The 16100-nt window shown below is 40.3% G+C and overlaps 1 long non-coding RNA gene across 9 annotated transcripts in view; it reads left to right on the plus strand.

Moving 5' to 3' along the window:
- The window catches only part of LOC111556558, a 415573-nt gene that overhangs the window by 47411 nt on the left and 352062 nt on the right, over positions 1–16100 (plus strand). The window lies entirely within an intron of this gene.

Below are 16100 nucleotides of genomic sequence, written 5' to 3' on the forward strand. Positions count from 1 at the left end.
CCTTACCAATCACAGTGAGTCATGCTAATGTTCATCCACTTGCTCTGACTGTAGTCCTCTCACACTCGTATCCAATACATCAGAAAATTCTACTAGTTTTATCTTCAAAATCTATCTCAGGTCTTGTCACTTCTCAGCACATCTGTCACTGCTCCCTAGTCCTAGTCCTTGTCCTCTCTCCTAACCTGTCCTAGCTTTACCTGCCTCTGTTCTCATCTGCTCCCTTCCAGTCTATTCTCCATGCAACTCCATAGTGATCCCTTGGCGATATAAATCCCTATCTTGTCATTCCCCTGGTCAAGACCCTCTGGTGGCTTCTCACAACTCTCAGAACTTATTCTGGTGTTTCTAAGACCCTGCCACACTCACCCTTGCCCACTTCCCTTCAGCTGCAGGGGCAGCCAAGCTTTTGCTTGAACATGGCAAGCATGCTCCCACAATAAGGCACACATCTCCTCTCTTCTGTGCTGGGATGCTCTTCCATGAGATAGCTACTCAGCTTGCTCATTTATTTCATTCCAGTTTCTGCTTACATGTCCTCTCCTCAGAGAGATCTTCCCTAGCCACTCTATTTAGAGAAGGCCTACACCTCCCCACTCAGTCTCTGCCCCCTTAGCTCTGTTTTTCTTTATAGCATGGATTAATTGTGCTATAAACACATTGGACATACGTGTTGGGTCGTGTGTTTTTTCACCTATATCCTTCAACAGAACATAAACTGTTCTATTTTGTTCATGAGACTAACAGTTGGTACTCAGTATGCATTTTCAGAATGAATGAGTGAGTGAATGAATGAATGGATTCATCTTTATGTCCTCGGTATCTAATTACAAATCTGGAACATAAGAGCTGCTTAATAAGGTCTACTTGAGTTATCTCAATTAATTTTATTAACTAACTTGAGATGTAAATAATTTTCTCATTTTGTAGAGACATTATATAATTGGCCTAAGGGCACCCAGCTGAGCAGAAATTTGATTCCTGGTCTCTTCAACTTGAGAACCTCTGTCATTTCCACTTTCCCCTAGGGTTTCTGTTTCCTTATGCTGCCTCAGAGGTCTTGGAATGGCTCAGATGACAATGCATTGTATTTGTATGATAAAGGTTAGGGGAACTCTGATGTGTGTGATCTGGGTCTCCACAGTAACCCAGAAAGACACTCTTGGCATATTGCAAGTACCATGTCTCTCACGAGTGAGGGCAACAGCATTCTTGCCCCTTCCCTCCTCTAAGAGCTGTTCCAGAGTGTGTTCTATGAGTTTTTCCTGGGCAATCGTGTGTTCTGTGAGTTTTTCCTGGGCAATCAACAAAACACCCAAAAATAGTGGTCGGAGGCCAAGTCTAGAAAGCTTCAGAGCCCATATCCTGTGGCAGTTATCCTTAGGTCTCCGGAGAAAAGATGGTAGAGACACAGAGTCAATGTTAAATGACACTCTGCTTTACCATATGTGCCTATTTCAAAATCCTTAGGAAACTGTGGGTGGGAACAACTGTAGTTCTTCATATTTATAGGAAGCGTTAGTGAGCCAAATCGGTTACTCTTCCAAAGGTCTTCATGTCCATAAGCCTTGCAAATCAGGAAATATAGGGTAGCAATCATTTCCTTTGTAGCTATTGCTTTCAAGGCTACTCAACCTCAAGGGCTAGTTTCTCCATAAAACTACCTTTAGTTTACTGCTGCCCCAAATAATCAATCCATCACTGGCTTCTGGTTTTCTGTTTTGTCCTTCAATTATAAAGCTTTTCCATGCTGTTCATGACTCTTTAATGGGTGCATGTCTTGGCTACCTAACAGGATTATTAGCTCCTTGAGGGCAGGGACCAGAGCACACGTCCCTCTGTTGTCCCAGAGCCCTTTCCTTCCCCTTCCTTAGTCACTGTAACCAATGAAGAAGCCCATCTCTGTGGAGGTTCCTGAGACAGTCCAGGCCAATTAAAGGGTGCATTAGGAGACTTCCTACCCCACTCTCCTATATCCCATCTCAACCAGGTTTTGTATTCTAGAATTTATTGTGCTACATTGACACGTGAATGACCTGCCTGGAGGGAGCTCTGGGCACTTGCCCATTTAGTCCATAATCTTCCCTGAAGGCGTACTACGTGGGTCACATCAGGAGTCAGCCTTGTGCTTTGGTTTCTTGCTCAATAGTCCATTTTCCCACTGGGACAGAATCTCCTTCCTGAAGCCTAGTGCATAATCCATGGCCAGTCTGGCCTCAGTCCTCCACATCACCCAACTTCTGAATGGGATTCTGAATTGATAGAGCTGGTTTGCTTCTACCCAGTTGAATGTAATAGGACCTCTAGCTGGATTCCCCTGCCACTGGGCCCATCCACTGCTTTGGTTCTAGAGTATCCTGTATTTTTGAACACTGGGGTTGAGACAGCAAACTCAGGCCTCAGTCCTGGTTTCCATTTCCCACCTTTCTCCTTGACCTGTGTGACTTGGTTCCTTGTATGCCTTTCATCTGAGCTCACAATTATGACCGCAATGAAGCACGTCCTCAGTAGTGCTAAGAATAAAGAACATGCATTTCACTCTCCAATCTTTCCCTATAACAAGAAATACTGGTAATAGAGATTGATGATATGAGCTTCACTCTACGGAAGAGAAACTAAAGCTTTCCTGAGCAGAGAAAGAACGCTAGAGCCATCAGGATCCACGCTCTGCTTCCTGGTACCCTGTTGCCGCCAAGCTCATCCACACTTCCAAACCTTTCAGTGCCTCTGACTTAAGGTCCTTAGAGGTCACCTATCAAGGTACTTTAGATCTTCATAGTCGAGAGTGTCATGGAACAGTTAAGATCAGACTACTTAGGCCGTGTTCACTTATTGTCTTTCCTCAGAACATACTGCCGTTTAAAGCCCTTTCCAGAGGTATTAAGTGATGACCATTCTCTCATATAAAAAGTATAGCTTGAGAAGTTCACATTTATAAATAAAGATGGTACTCCTGACCTTAACAGGAGAATATGTACTTAGAGTCACCTCTCCAGGAAGTCTGGTCTCAGCTCCATGCATTGTCTCACCCAGAAGTCTGGGGGTAAGGAGAAAAGGACCTGCTGTTACAAGACTTTGGCCTGAGGTCCAGTTCCCTTACTCACTGACCCTACAACTTTTGGCAAGTCAGTTAACCTCCCCTCCAGTGTCAGTTTTCTCTATCTCTTGGGGCTGTTGGTGAAGATTAAGTGATGCCATGTATATTGAAGAACTTGAATATAAATTTGCTTACTATATTTTTAGATATTCACAAGGTAATAACAATAACCAAGATTAATAAGATAGCTACATGTGGTAATAAAATGGAGTTTTTATTTTGTGCAAAGCTAGCTGGCTCATCTGGGCATTGAACCCTAACTTGTATAGTATACAGGAAAACTCTCAGTGTGGATTTTTCTGTGGAAGTAATCCCTAAGACAAGGGTTCAAGTGCAAATGCTGTATGAGGGAGAAGATCCCATGAGACACCAGCAGGGGAAAAAAGGAAGTGATACAGGAAAGGGAAGGCAGTGAAGAACGGATGTGTTATTAAGCCAGCTACCAAAGTAGGTGACTGAAGCTTATTCTCACGGGAAAACTCTAGGAAAAGTATAAAACACATGCCTCAGAATTATCCCACTTGAGAGTTGAGGGAACTGGGGATTTTATGCACTCATTCCTATCGCTCATTGCTTGAAGACTGTGAGGAGTTGGGTGGGGGTGTACTTCCAGCCTGTTTCTGTGTGGGTGAGAGGGTATGGTGTGTGGCTACCAGTGCAGCCTTCTGGAAAAGTCCATCATGGGTGGCAATATTGTAATTTATAATAAGAAATATGTATTTGGTCTTCTTCCCTGTTTCTGGCACAGAACTCTTAAATCGATTGGAATTTCCTAAGTACTGAGAGTGATTAAGGTGTCTTTTGTTATGTTAATTAGGTGACTTTTGGATCTTACCTAAGTAACCGGAGGATGGGGACTGGTCACTAGTGGATCCAACCACATGATTGGGGAGAATTTTTAGACCCATCCTCTAACCCTTTCTGGGGAGGGGGTGAGGCTGGAGGTTGATTTAATCACCAATGGCCAATGTTTTAATCAATCATGACTATGGAATGAAGTCTCCATGAAAACCCAAAAGGACAGGGTTTGGAGGACTGTTCTTGAGTTATATCCTTTCATAATGAACCAGTGATGTAGTAAGTAAAATGTCTGTCTATACTGTGAGTGGCTCTAGCAAATTAGTTGAACCCAAGGAAGGGATTGTTGGAACCTTTGATCTATCTATAGTCGGTGAATCAAAGGCACAGTTGACAACCTGGACTTAGGACCAGCATCCAAAGTGCAGGGGGTTGGGTGGTGGGGACAGTCTTGCGGTACTGAATCCTCACCTGTGGGATCTGACACTGTCTCCAGGTACATAGTGTCAGATTTGAGCTGAACTGTCACCCAGCTGGAGTCTGAGCATTGCTTGGGGGTGAGGGGAACACCTCCACATTGTAATTGGGAGCAGATTCTTGTTAGAGGTTGTGGGGAGTAGGCCAGGCAGGATACTGACAGATTCTGCTATGGAATTTATTTGAGGTACTTGCATTCTCTGTCAGGCACAGTATTCAGTATTTTCACGTACAGCACTCTAAATCACTGATGAAGGACCCACGGCTCAGTAGGGGTCATATCTAGTTTTGTCCTGAAATACAGTCCTCTTGGGATGAGAGATTGTTTCCTTTAAAAAAATTTTTTTAAATATGAAATTTATTGTCAAATTGGTTTCCATACAACACCCTGGGCTCATCCCAACAGGTGCCCTCCTCAATACCTATCACCCTCCTCTCCCTCCCACCCCCCATCAACCCTCAGTTTGTTCTCAGTTTTTAAGAGTCTCTTATGTTTTGGCTTCCTCCCTCTCTAACCTTTTTTTTTATGTTTGTTTATTTTTGAGAGAAAGAGAGACAGAGCGTGAGCAGGGGAGGGGCAGAGAGGGAGGCAAACACAGAATCTGAAGCAGGCTCCAGGCTCTGAGCTGTCAGCACAGAGTCCAATGGAGGGGTCGAACCCACGAACAGTGAGATCATGACCTGAGCCGAAGTTGGGTGCTTAACTGACTGAGCCACCCAGGCGTCCCGAGATGAGGAATTGTGACGCTTATCTCGTAATTCTCCATGCCAGGCTTTGGACTCCACACCTAATGGAACTCCTAACTGTCTGAGCTCAATAGTTATGATGATAATTTACACAAAGTCAGGTGGTTATTGAATGAATTAGGAATCATATTTTTATATTCATTATTTAATTATATTTGAGTCTCATAGTAACTGTATGAGTTACTTACGAGGAAATATTGTTATCATCAGCCAAATTCTACAGATAAGAAACCTGGCATTAAGTTATGGGGTAGAATGATCTATATAAATAGCAGAAAAGAAAGAATTAATTCTTTTGATCTGGAATGCATAATTTGCAGAAAACTTAGAGTAATGCTAAAAGTTAATAGGTGGTTAGTTAAAGAATAATATAGTCAACAATGCCAGGAAATGAGAAACAAAACTCCTTTTTATTTAGTAAAGGGCATTTAATATAACTTCAAAAAATGGTTATATGTGTGCTAATTGTTCTTAAATTGTTTTCAAAAAACTTTTGCCACATTTCCAGTATTTTTATGGAAGCTTGAAGGGAAAAAATTACTCTGTGAACTTTTTTTTTTTTTTTTTTGCTGAGGCAAATAAATAAATAAAGATGAAACTTGGTGCCTGCCTCTGAACCCCAGATAAGGGTTCCTTTGTGACTCTCACTAATATAGAAAACTCTATTTAAATTTTCTCACTTCCCCTTTCCTTTCAAACCCGGTCCAGTTAGCCTTGGCCCCCACCCCCTCTTTCCCCAGTTATAAAACCAAATGGAATGTTTGTACTGAAGGGACAAGTCTGTGCCGTGACTCAGAGGAAACACGCGTTTATAAATCGTGTTTCCCTAAAGCCTCAGCACAAACATGGCTGTGGCCCAATTCCAGATTGGCCAGGGCAACACTCAGCAGTGTGGCCCCAGCAAAGCTGAGCATTGGAGGGGTCCAGCCAGAGACCAGGCCTGAGCTACACGTGGTCTTGAGGCAGCTCCACACCTTGGAGATCTTTCATCTCCAAGAGTCAACACAAGAATGGCTGAAATGAAGTCAAAGAAATGTTTGGGGGCTTTGTGGGAATGGACTGTTCTCTTCGAATTGTCAATGAGTTTGGTCTGGCTGCAGCTTCCTTGCTGCACAAGCTGTCTTCTTTATGCAGTATCTTTGCCCTAGAGCCTAGGCTGCCCATATCTGCCTGGAATACATACAAGGACAGTTTGGTTTTAGTTCTGAAGTCAGTCAGATCTAGTTTTGAATCCCAACTCACTACTTCATACTTTCACTTGACAAATATTTACTAAGGATTTATTCTGTGCCAGGCACAGTTGTAAGTGCTGAGAATATGGGAGCCAACAGGATAGACAAGGGCCCCATTCCCCTGGTTTTCTGTTCTAATTGGAGGAAATAGTGAAAAACAGAAACAAAAATAGAGATGATCTCAGAGTGATGGCAATAATGTCATGAAAATAAATTAGGGAGGTAGATTGGGTGACCAGAGAAAGTCTCCACATGATGGTGAGGAGGGGGGCTTCTATGGAAGTGAAATTAAGGTGAAACCTGAATGACAAGAAAGGTCCAGGAGTTAAGATCACTTCTGGCATAGGCACACGTAAAGTTCTGACAGAGGAAGAACCTTGTCCTATTTGAAGAACAGAAAGAAAGCCCGTGTGGCTAGAGCACTGTGAATGAGGGAACAGTAGGACCAGGGGAGGTTGGACAGTTTGGCAGATAAAACCAAGATGGCCGCCCATTCTTTGAGATGCCTCCTGTAGAGAGGTGGGTCTGTTTCTCTTCCTCTTGGATATGGGCTGGCCTCTGACTGTTTTGACCACCAGAGTGTGACAGAAGTGATGCTGTGCAAGTTCTGAGCCTAGGCTTTAAGATGACTAGCACTTCTTCCTTGGTCCTCTGTGGTCCTAAACTGACAGGTAAGGAGGCTGATCACCCACTGAAGAGACCACACGGAAAGGCCCTGAGAATACATAAAAAGGATGAGACCCAGCTGAGTCCAGCAATTGTCTTTGCTAAGGTACCAGACAAGTGATCTTGGACCAGCTTAGCTCTCAGCTGAATACACCGAGTGACTCCCATAAATGCATCATGAAACAAAAGAACCATCCAGCAAAGCCTTGCCTGAAATCCTAACACACAAAATTATGAGTTATAATTTTATCTCCTCAGTTTTAAGCCACTAAGTTTTGGAATAGTAGAGACAGTGTAGAGTCAGGCTACTTTGACCTTGAGCCAGGAAAAAGAGTTTGGCTTGAGCTGGATGAAGTATCATGGGAGGGCTTACATAAGAGGTGTAGGGCTTATAGGAGCTACATTTTACAACTAACCTTGACTGCTATTCGTTTCTGATTTCCTAGTTCTTTGCATTGTACAAGTAAATGGAACTATCCTTGGTTTCTAACTGTAAAATGAGAAGAATGTCTACGTCATAGGATGGTTTTGGGATTGCACAGTACAAAATCATTAACATAGTGCCTAGCACCCAGGTAAGGGCTCAAGCAATGGTAGCTGCCATTGTTACTCTTTTTCTGGCTCAGCTTCCACCTGGGGAACTGAGGAGTCTTCAGCTACACTCAAATTCCTCTCACCTAATTCAGGAAGCCCTTAGGAGAATTGTGTATATATTCACTTATAGAGTCCTTTGACATTCCAGTTTGTGCCTCTCGTATCCGTCAGAATTGGTCATCAGAGCTGCCACTTGTATCCTCCATGGCCACCTCTCCTCCTCTGAGGTTGGTCCCATGGATCCTCCAAAATGGCAAGCCAACTGGATAGTGGCCCAGACTCTGCAGTCCTCTCCGTGGCTGCTCTGTCCCCTTCAGCATGGGATGTGCCAGGCCTGCTGCCTCTCAGGCTGTCAGTTGGTGGCCTCCAGCCATGATCATGGTCAAGGGGGCAAATAGCCTCACTTCCTCCTCCTTGGAGAAGAAACTGCCAAAAGAGTGATTCTTTGATCTCCTGGATTCCTGCAGAACTTTCAGTCATAAAAGTATATTTGGGGTGCCTGGGTAGATCAGTCGGTTGAGCATCTGACTCTTGATTTTGGCTCAGGTCCTGATCTCACGGTTTGTGATATCAAGCCCCATGTTGGGCTCTGTGCTGACAGTGTGGAGCCCTACTTGGGATTCTCTCTCTCTTTTTCTCTCTGCCCCATCCCCCCCATAAAAATAAAGAAATAAACATTAAAAATTTTTTAAAGTAGGGGCACCTGGGTGGCTCAGTTGGTTAAGCATCCAACTCCAGCTCAGGTCATGATCTCATGGTTTGTGGGTTCAAGCCCTGCGTTGGGCTCTGTGCTGTGACAGCTCAGAGCCTAGAGCCTGGAGCCTGGTTTGGATTCTGTGTCTCCCTCTCTCTTTGCCCCTCCCCCACTCACACTCTCTCTATCTCTCAAAACTAAATAATCATAAAAAAATTGTTAAAAAATTTTTTAAGTATGTTTTGCTATGTAATATGTTTCACTAATACCTATTATGAGGTGACTTAGTCTATCCACAAATGACTGACCGAGCTTGCTCAGACCCCCAGAGAAGCTACCTTCTTGGCATCGGGTGCCCTTCCCCTCCCCCAGACTCTGCTCTCCTTGCCCAGACTCTGCTTCTCCAGTTTGTCCATTAGATTGGTTTTTCTCAACCCCGTGTTGGATGACCTCAGTTAATCTCTTCAGACATGCCCCATAAAAAGAAAAGTGTTCTCCATTAAAGACCTCCTTTCCACCTCTCCATTTCAGAGATTTGGGGTGCATATCTGTGTATTAAGAGTCTCAGACACACTCCAGCAAGAAACTCTGTCTCACTTGGCTTAATCCAGTATTTCATAAATCTATTTAATCATAGAACTGTTTTGAGTTTCTCCTATGAAGAATCTCCTGTAAAGGAATGTTTGAAAGATGCTGTATTTACTTCCTTTCCTGCTCCCAGGGACTGTAAGCCTTCTTTTCTTTAGGCTTCACCCTGCCTTTTTCCATTATAGCAAATGCCAAGTGCCAGAACTTTTTGTTCTAGTTATCCAGGCATTAGTCCTGTTGCGTAATGAAAGTAGACTGCCTGGGTTTGAGTCCTGAGTTTATTACTTACTAGCAGCATAACTTTGGGCAAATTAATGTGTCTGTGCCTCAGTTTCCTTATATATAAAATGAAGATAATGACAGTACTTACCTCAGTAGGGCTGCTGTGCTGATTACATGATCTCATGCCTAAGGAGTGAGGTCCATATTTTCTGCTCACAAACATTAGCTAATATAATATAGTTAATGTAATATAATTAATGTGATAGAGTTATTACTACTACTACTGTTATTTAAAACAAAGAAGCCAACAGCGAGGGTCTATACATCTTGCTTTTACATACATTTGTCAGGCTTGAACTGAAGTCATCCTGTTCTGTTTGGATCACCACTGCTCTACAGCAACGTGCGACTTTAGGACAGGTGTCCACAGGTACTATATCCCCGACATCAATATGATACGTGTGTTAACCAAATGTTTTTCTTCTCCCACTCCTAAATCTGTGTAATACTTCATAATAATCACATTTGCTATCTTATTAGTGCTAATGCCATACTAGGAAAACCCACCATTGATAGTATCATTTAAAATGTAGTCATATGTGTTTAGTACATCTCGGCCATTAGACATCAAATATCCCTGCAAGAAAAGTTATTGGAGAGGTGGAAGCCTCATGTTAGAAAATCATTTCTTCTAAGCATTATGAGTTTTCTAAGCGCATCAGTTCTCCCTGCGTTTGGGAGGGCCTTGCATGATGTGGTTAGGAATCATCATTGATCCTGTTTTCTAAGTGAGGCCTTCGAGGCATGTGGAAATTTTATTTTTGTATTTCTTCTGGAGGAACCAGAAAGACACAGGCTAGTTATCAGGATGGAGGACAGCATGATTAGGGCCTTTCTGGGATCAGCAGACAGTATTAAGTGGCTTTTGTTTGGGCGGTCAGAGCCAGCCTGAGGAATGGGACCAGCATCCCTCTGATTCTAGTCTCTGGGGAGGGGGTGCAAAATGGGATCTATTGACTTCATAAGGGAAAGTTAAGGCCAGTGTTTGCTCTTTGAAGTGAAGTAGGGAAGATCAGAATTGAACTGAACAGAGATAACTACAGTTTATCATAAACTAAGGCTTAGTGATAATAAGAAACCCCGTGTTGTTAATGGGTTCCTTCGATCTTGTTATCCATAAGTCTTCCTTAAATTATATATATTATCAATAGGAAAAAGTGGGTTACATGCTCTGTTCAGCTTCCCACTCCTTGCCCTGCAAACAGCTCTCCCAATAAGGATTCTGTTTATGGGAAAATAATTCTAGAAGACTGTCCTTGAAAACTTGGGCTCACACTAATGGCCAGTGTTCATAGTACAGTACATTTAACAATCAACTTTACTGACCTTGAAGCCTCTCAACTTAGAAGCAGTGAGCTTTCAGGTACATCTTTTGACTAATGTAATGACAGAAGTGATTTTATAATGTAAAGCACAAGCAGTCCTTACAGAATTATTATTATTAACATTATTTCTGGAGGCTTTCTTGCTTGCATTCTCTCTATTCTTGGACAGAAGATGATTTTCTTATATCTGGGAAGAGTGAGAGTCCTGAGAAGGTCATTTAATAGGCAGAGGGTGGGGCTCTGCCCATCTTGTTCCCCACTGTCTGTCCAGGGCCGAACACGGGCCTGGTACCACGGAGTGTCAAGGAAGAGCATTTGTTGGGTGAATGAATGGAGGAGTGAGATTAGGAGGTGTTTTCCCCTTGAATTATCCAAGCAAGCCATTTAGAGTTCAAATCACTGGATACATTGTTCAGTTCTCCACTCTGTTCTGGCACTCATGAGTGCTTTTTAAAAAGTCAAAAATCAAAGTGGAGCAGTTTTCAAGACCAACTCTTCCTAGAATCCAAAATATGATGCCAATATGAAGAGATGTCTCTTTTCCTATCCATTGCTGTCTTCAAGACAATTTCATATGTTGGCAAAAGCAAGAAGACCAGTGTCTCTCACATGCACTGCAGACAAACTATCTACTGCTATTTAATGAAAAGGAAACAAAATTGATCTTACTTCATACTTTTATATAAATAAAAATATTTTTTTAAACGCTTAGGCCAGAAAACTTCCCTAGAGCAATACTGTATGATTGCTTGGCATTTATTTCTTTACAAAAATATCAATACCAACTTTCCAGTGTATGGGTTTTCATCTTATTTTGTGCAAAGTCAAACCATAGAGTAATTGTTAACATATATGATAAACATAGCCTCTTTTTGCTGGGGGATCATCTCAAAAACTTGTACTCTTCTATGTCAAAGTGAATAGAAATAAAGTTTTGCAAATATTTCTATTGGCAATATATTTTTTCCTGCTGTCTCACAGGACCAAAAGAGTGAGAAAAAAAGATTCACTGAGAATGCATATGCTAGTAATTTACACATACAGTGTCTTGGAATATTTTTCCTACAGATGACTTTACATTGACGATGAATCTTACTACAGCTTCTAATTCAAACCAAGTGTTTTGGATTTGATATTAGGATTCACTCTCAACTATCTTGCTTGAGGGACAGGGAACAGATCAAGGATCCCTCTAATAATACTATAATGTAATTATGAAAAGAAGAATCAAAGCCAAGAGAAAGATGTTGCCATAGAATTCAACATCTATCATATTGGTATTAGGCTTGTTGCCCTGAATTTCTATGAATTCAGGTTAAAAGGTTTGCTCTGAAAAAAAAAGAATCCTTAAAACCCCAAGAAAAACCTTATTTCCCAGCTTTTTTTTTTTTTTTTGCTTTGTCTGATTTGTTTTCCAAATCAGAAAACATAGAGCTTATGGAAAAAATAGGAAAGTTAGTGGGAAACATACTGGTTTCAAAGCAATTTTCTGTAACGGTATTTTTCTATTTCTTACCCTCTCATATGGAAAGTGTACGTAAGCCTTCCTTAAAAATATACCAGCAGCTCATTTACTGAACCCCCATTGTGGACCCATCATGGGCCGTGTACTGCCTTGGGCCCCGTGAGATCTCTGTGAGATCCTGGTGCTCAAAGAACTCATGGTCTGTTTGAGGTGAGTGGACTTACAGAGAACACTGGTGAATGGAAACAGGTGCCAAAATAGGAGTCAAATGCCAAAGACCCAGGTATAATGTCGAAAGGTGTGCTTTTCTGCTTCTCCGTCCTCACTCATGCTTCCCCCGTCCAACCTTATGGAATGCCATCTTTGTCCTTTGGAAATTCTGTACCTTCATTAGAATCTGGCCCCTTTAGGAAGCCCTTCCTTACATTCTAGTCAGAACCGGTCTCTCTCAAACTTGGAGTCCTACATCATTTCCCTCCCCTCCACCCCACCAGTACTGATCCTATTGGAGTTATCACATGAAGGTTCACATTGTAATTATTTATGTACCTTAAAAAAAAAAAGAAAACTGTTCCTGAAGGGCACAGACAAGGTCTTTTGTGTCTCTGGATGCTCCAGGGCATGGATGTAGAACAGTGTCATCCATTCACTGAATCGGTGCTCAGTATATTTTATTGAGTGGCTGACTGAATGTCCAAATGACTGAATCACAGGATTTTGCATGAAAGCTCTAAGGGTATTTGTATTGTATATTGCAGTTTACCAAGACCTTTCCTGTACATTTCCCATAATTCTCTAAGGCACTTATTATCATCATCACCTTACAGAGTATTAAACTAAGGCTCAGACCTTTCCTTTCTTCAGAAAGCAGTTGTTTGGCCCTTCTTTATCTTACATTATAGGCATTTCTTTCAAAGATCAAACTGATGTCCATTAATTAAAATGCTCCCATTATTTAATATATTGGTTAATTTTGTTATAAACAAGGCTCCATACTACAGCTTTTTTTTTTTATTGTATAGTACAGTTTTCTAACATTCATCAGAACAATGGATACACATAGATGCCTTACAATTCAAGTTTTGGGTTCCCTTTTAGCCACTGGCTACAAAATAATGATGTCTATCTACTTGAAAGGTAATCTGGCAAATTGAAAAACAGCTTGACTTGGAGTCAGAAGTTGTGAGTCAATTATCCTTTCTTTCATTTAAACTAGCTGTGTGATGCTGGGAAAATCCTTATTGTATGTAGGTTTTAGTTTCTCCATCTGTGAAATGGGGAGATTAAAAGTCTGATTTCAGGCTTCTTCAGCTCTAACATTCTAGGATTCATTTGGTCTGTTGTTCAGTAAGAAAGCCCCATGCTTCTTAATGATTATAGGAGGATTTTATACAATTAAGACATCTCTGCCATTGACTAGCTAGGTGAAATTGAATAAGTCACTTGAGCTCTCCCTTGGTTTACTCACTTGTAAGGTAGGGATAATAATAAATACCGTGTAATATTTTAAAAAGACAATTTACGAGAAAGACCTTTGAAAACTTCAGTATACTGTACAAATATCCTTGGACCTCTGTTACTCAAATGTAAAATGTTATTTTCTGATATAAACAATCTGGAGCTATCAAGGATGACAGTTTTCACAATTCTTCCTGTACTCATTTTGTAAATAATTATTATATAAATTTTGATAAATTTATGAAATTCATGAATTTTGATAAATTATGATAATATACAATAATACATATGTAACATATGTTTAACTTTTGAAGCATAATAATTAAATGAGCATCTACAAACCCACCAACCATTCTAGGTACTAGAACATTCTTGATGTCCTTGAAAAAACCCTTCATGCTTTTCTCTGATTCAACTCTGCTTTCCCTTTAGAGTTTGTGTTCTTAATTTTTTAAAATAGTTTTACCATATATGTATATATCCCTAAACTGTATATTGTTCAACAGTTTTGCTTGTTTTTGAGTTTATAAAAATGACACCATACTATATGTAGTCTGTTGAGACTGCCTGGTTTTTCCCACTTAACGTTATATTTTGATTATTAAAATTATAATGTTAGTGTATTAACATTATAATATTAATATTATTAGATTAAATACATATAATTTGTATATTACTATGTACTAGTTCTATAACTTACAGATTTATATAATTTATGTTATATTTACATATAATTGTATTAACAAAATTATTACTATATTAATATAATTTATTAGAAATAGTATATAAATAATACATATATTTATAACATATACTTATAATTAGTGATATATTTTAAATTTTAATTAGTATATAAATTACATATACATTACAATGTTATATATTAATTATACTATTCATGTTGTAGCTTACAGTTTTGCTATTGCATAATGTTATATTCTATGAATATGCCACACATCATTTATCCATTTTCATGAAAATGAACATTTGGGTTGTTTGCAGTGGTTTTATATTAAAACTACAAAATCAAAGCATCAATGAGCAGTCATATATTTTCCTGATGTATGTGAATAAGAAGTTGTTTCCTCTTTCATGCATGCTTAATTTTTCTCCTTAATATTTAGCAGTAGCTTGTATTGTGCGTGTGCACACGCATGCACGTGCACACACACACATGTGTCTTAATTATTACCTGGATCCTTGACTGGAATGTAAGATTCTATTTTTTCAATGCCATAGCCTCAGTACCTAAAAAAGTGCATATAGGAAGGGCTCAGAAAATATTTGTTGAATGAATGAATGAATGAGTGAATGGGTGAATAGGGTTTTATTGCTTGTTTGTTAAGTGAATTGTCCTGTCTGGATTTCCTATTGATACAGAAATCAGTGCAGAATGTTGAAAAGAGACTGAGCACACTATTCTGGGTTCTGATTCTAGATCTGCCGCTAACCACTGTGAAACTTTTGGGAAAGTTACTAAACTTTTCTGATTCTGAGTAGCAACATTTATACCAAGGGAATAATAGTAATTTCTGGGTGTTATTAGTTATGTGGTGCTTACACAAACATTTTATAAACCACGCATTCATGAATATATGCTAGCAGTCATTCCGTTTGGTAGAAATTCCACACATTTTTACAGAGATTCAACCAAAAATGAATAAAACATAAAATTATTTGTCTTGTATCAAGAATTTATGAGGTTTGGTAGGGAGCCTGAAAGAAAATAACAGACTAGAGAGAGTGAGAAAGACCAGTTCTGGGACATAATCAGATTCACTTTCTATGTTGGATGTGTGGTATTAGGCTTTGACTGCAAAATCAAGCTATTTTTAACCTCAAGAAAGCATAAAGAATCTCTTTTTAAGTAGGGCAACCCATATAGGGTGTTACCCTTTTCAATCAGCTTGCGTAAATGAAATATTCATTCTTGTGTCAAAATAACGAGGGCTATATATAGTTGGGCCCTAAGAAGGGATGGAGTCATCTGAAGGTAAATCCTTACAGCATCCTGGATATAAAATAACTGTAGCAGAAACATCCATTTATATTGAATCAAGGTTCTATATTCTAGAAAATTAGTATTTTCATTTTTCTTCTATCTCGGTCTCAATGGACGGGCAAAGACAGAGGTGATGCCTGGGGGAAGCTTTTCATCCACCTGTGTCCAGAGTGGCATATTGGAAAAGATTCCTGGATTTGGAATTGGCTCCTCCCTGTGTTGTCCAAAATTTATAGCATTGGCCTCTCTTTTATCTGTAAAATAACAGAGTTATTAACAATATTGTCCCACTTTGATGGTTATAAGAATTAAGCATGGTGAGTGAAAGTCTTTGTAAACTATAAAGCATGATGTTGATGTTATGAGATTTGTGTTTTGAGGTTTAGTGTCACGAGAGACTGAAACCCAAGGCAAAAGTGTTTGTGTGATCAGAACTAGACCCTAGGCAAAAATGTGAAGTGAGCAGTTTAATTTTGCCCTCTTCTTGTCGCTCCCCCGATGTTTATTATGTGTTCTTTCTTCCTCCCTAACCTTGTCTTTCTCATGGGCTCTCATCACTCTTGCTCAGAGGCTGCGGAGATGAACTGGGACCAAACATCCCTGTGCCCTGCACGTCCGTCCTGTGTCCCCTTCCCTTCTGTTTGGGCTCTGCCCTCTCCTTCCTAAAACAGTTCC

The sequence above is a fragment of the Felis catus genome, chromosome D1, assembly GCF_018350175.1.
Source record: "Felis catus isolate Fca126 chromosome D1, F.catus_Fca126_mat1.0, whole genome shotgun sequence".
NCBI lineage: Eukaryota > Metazoa > Chordata > Mammalia > Carnivora > Felidae > Felis > Felis catus.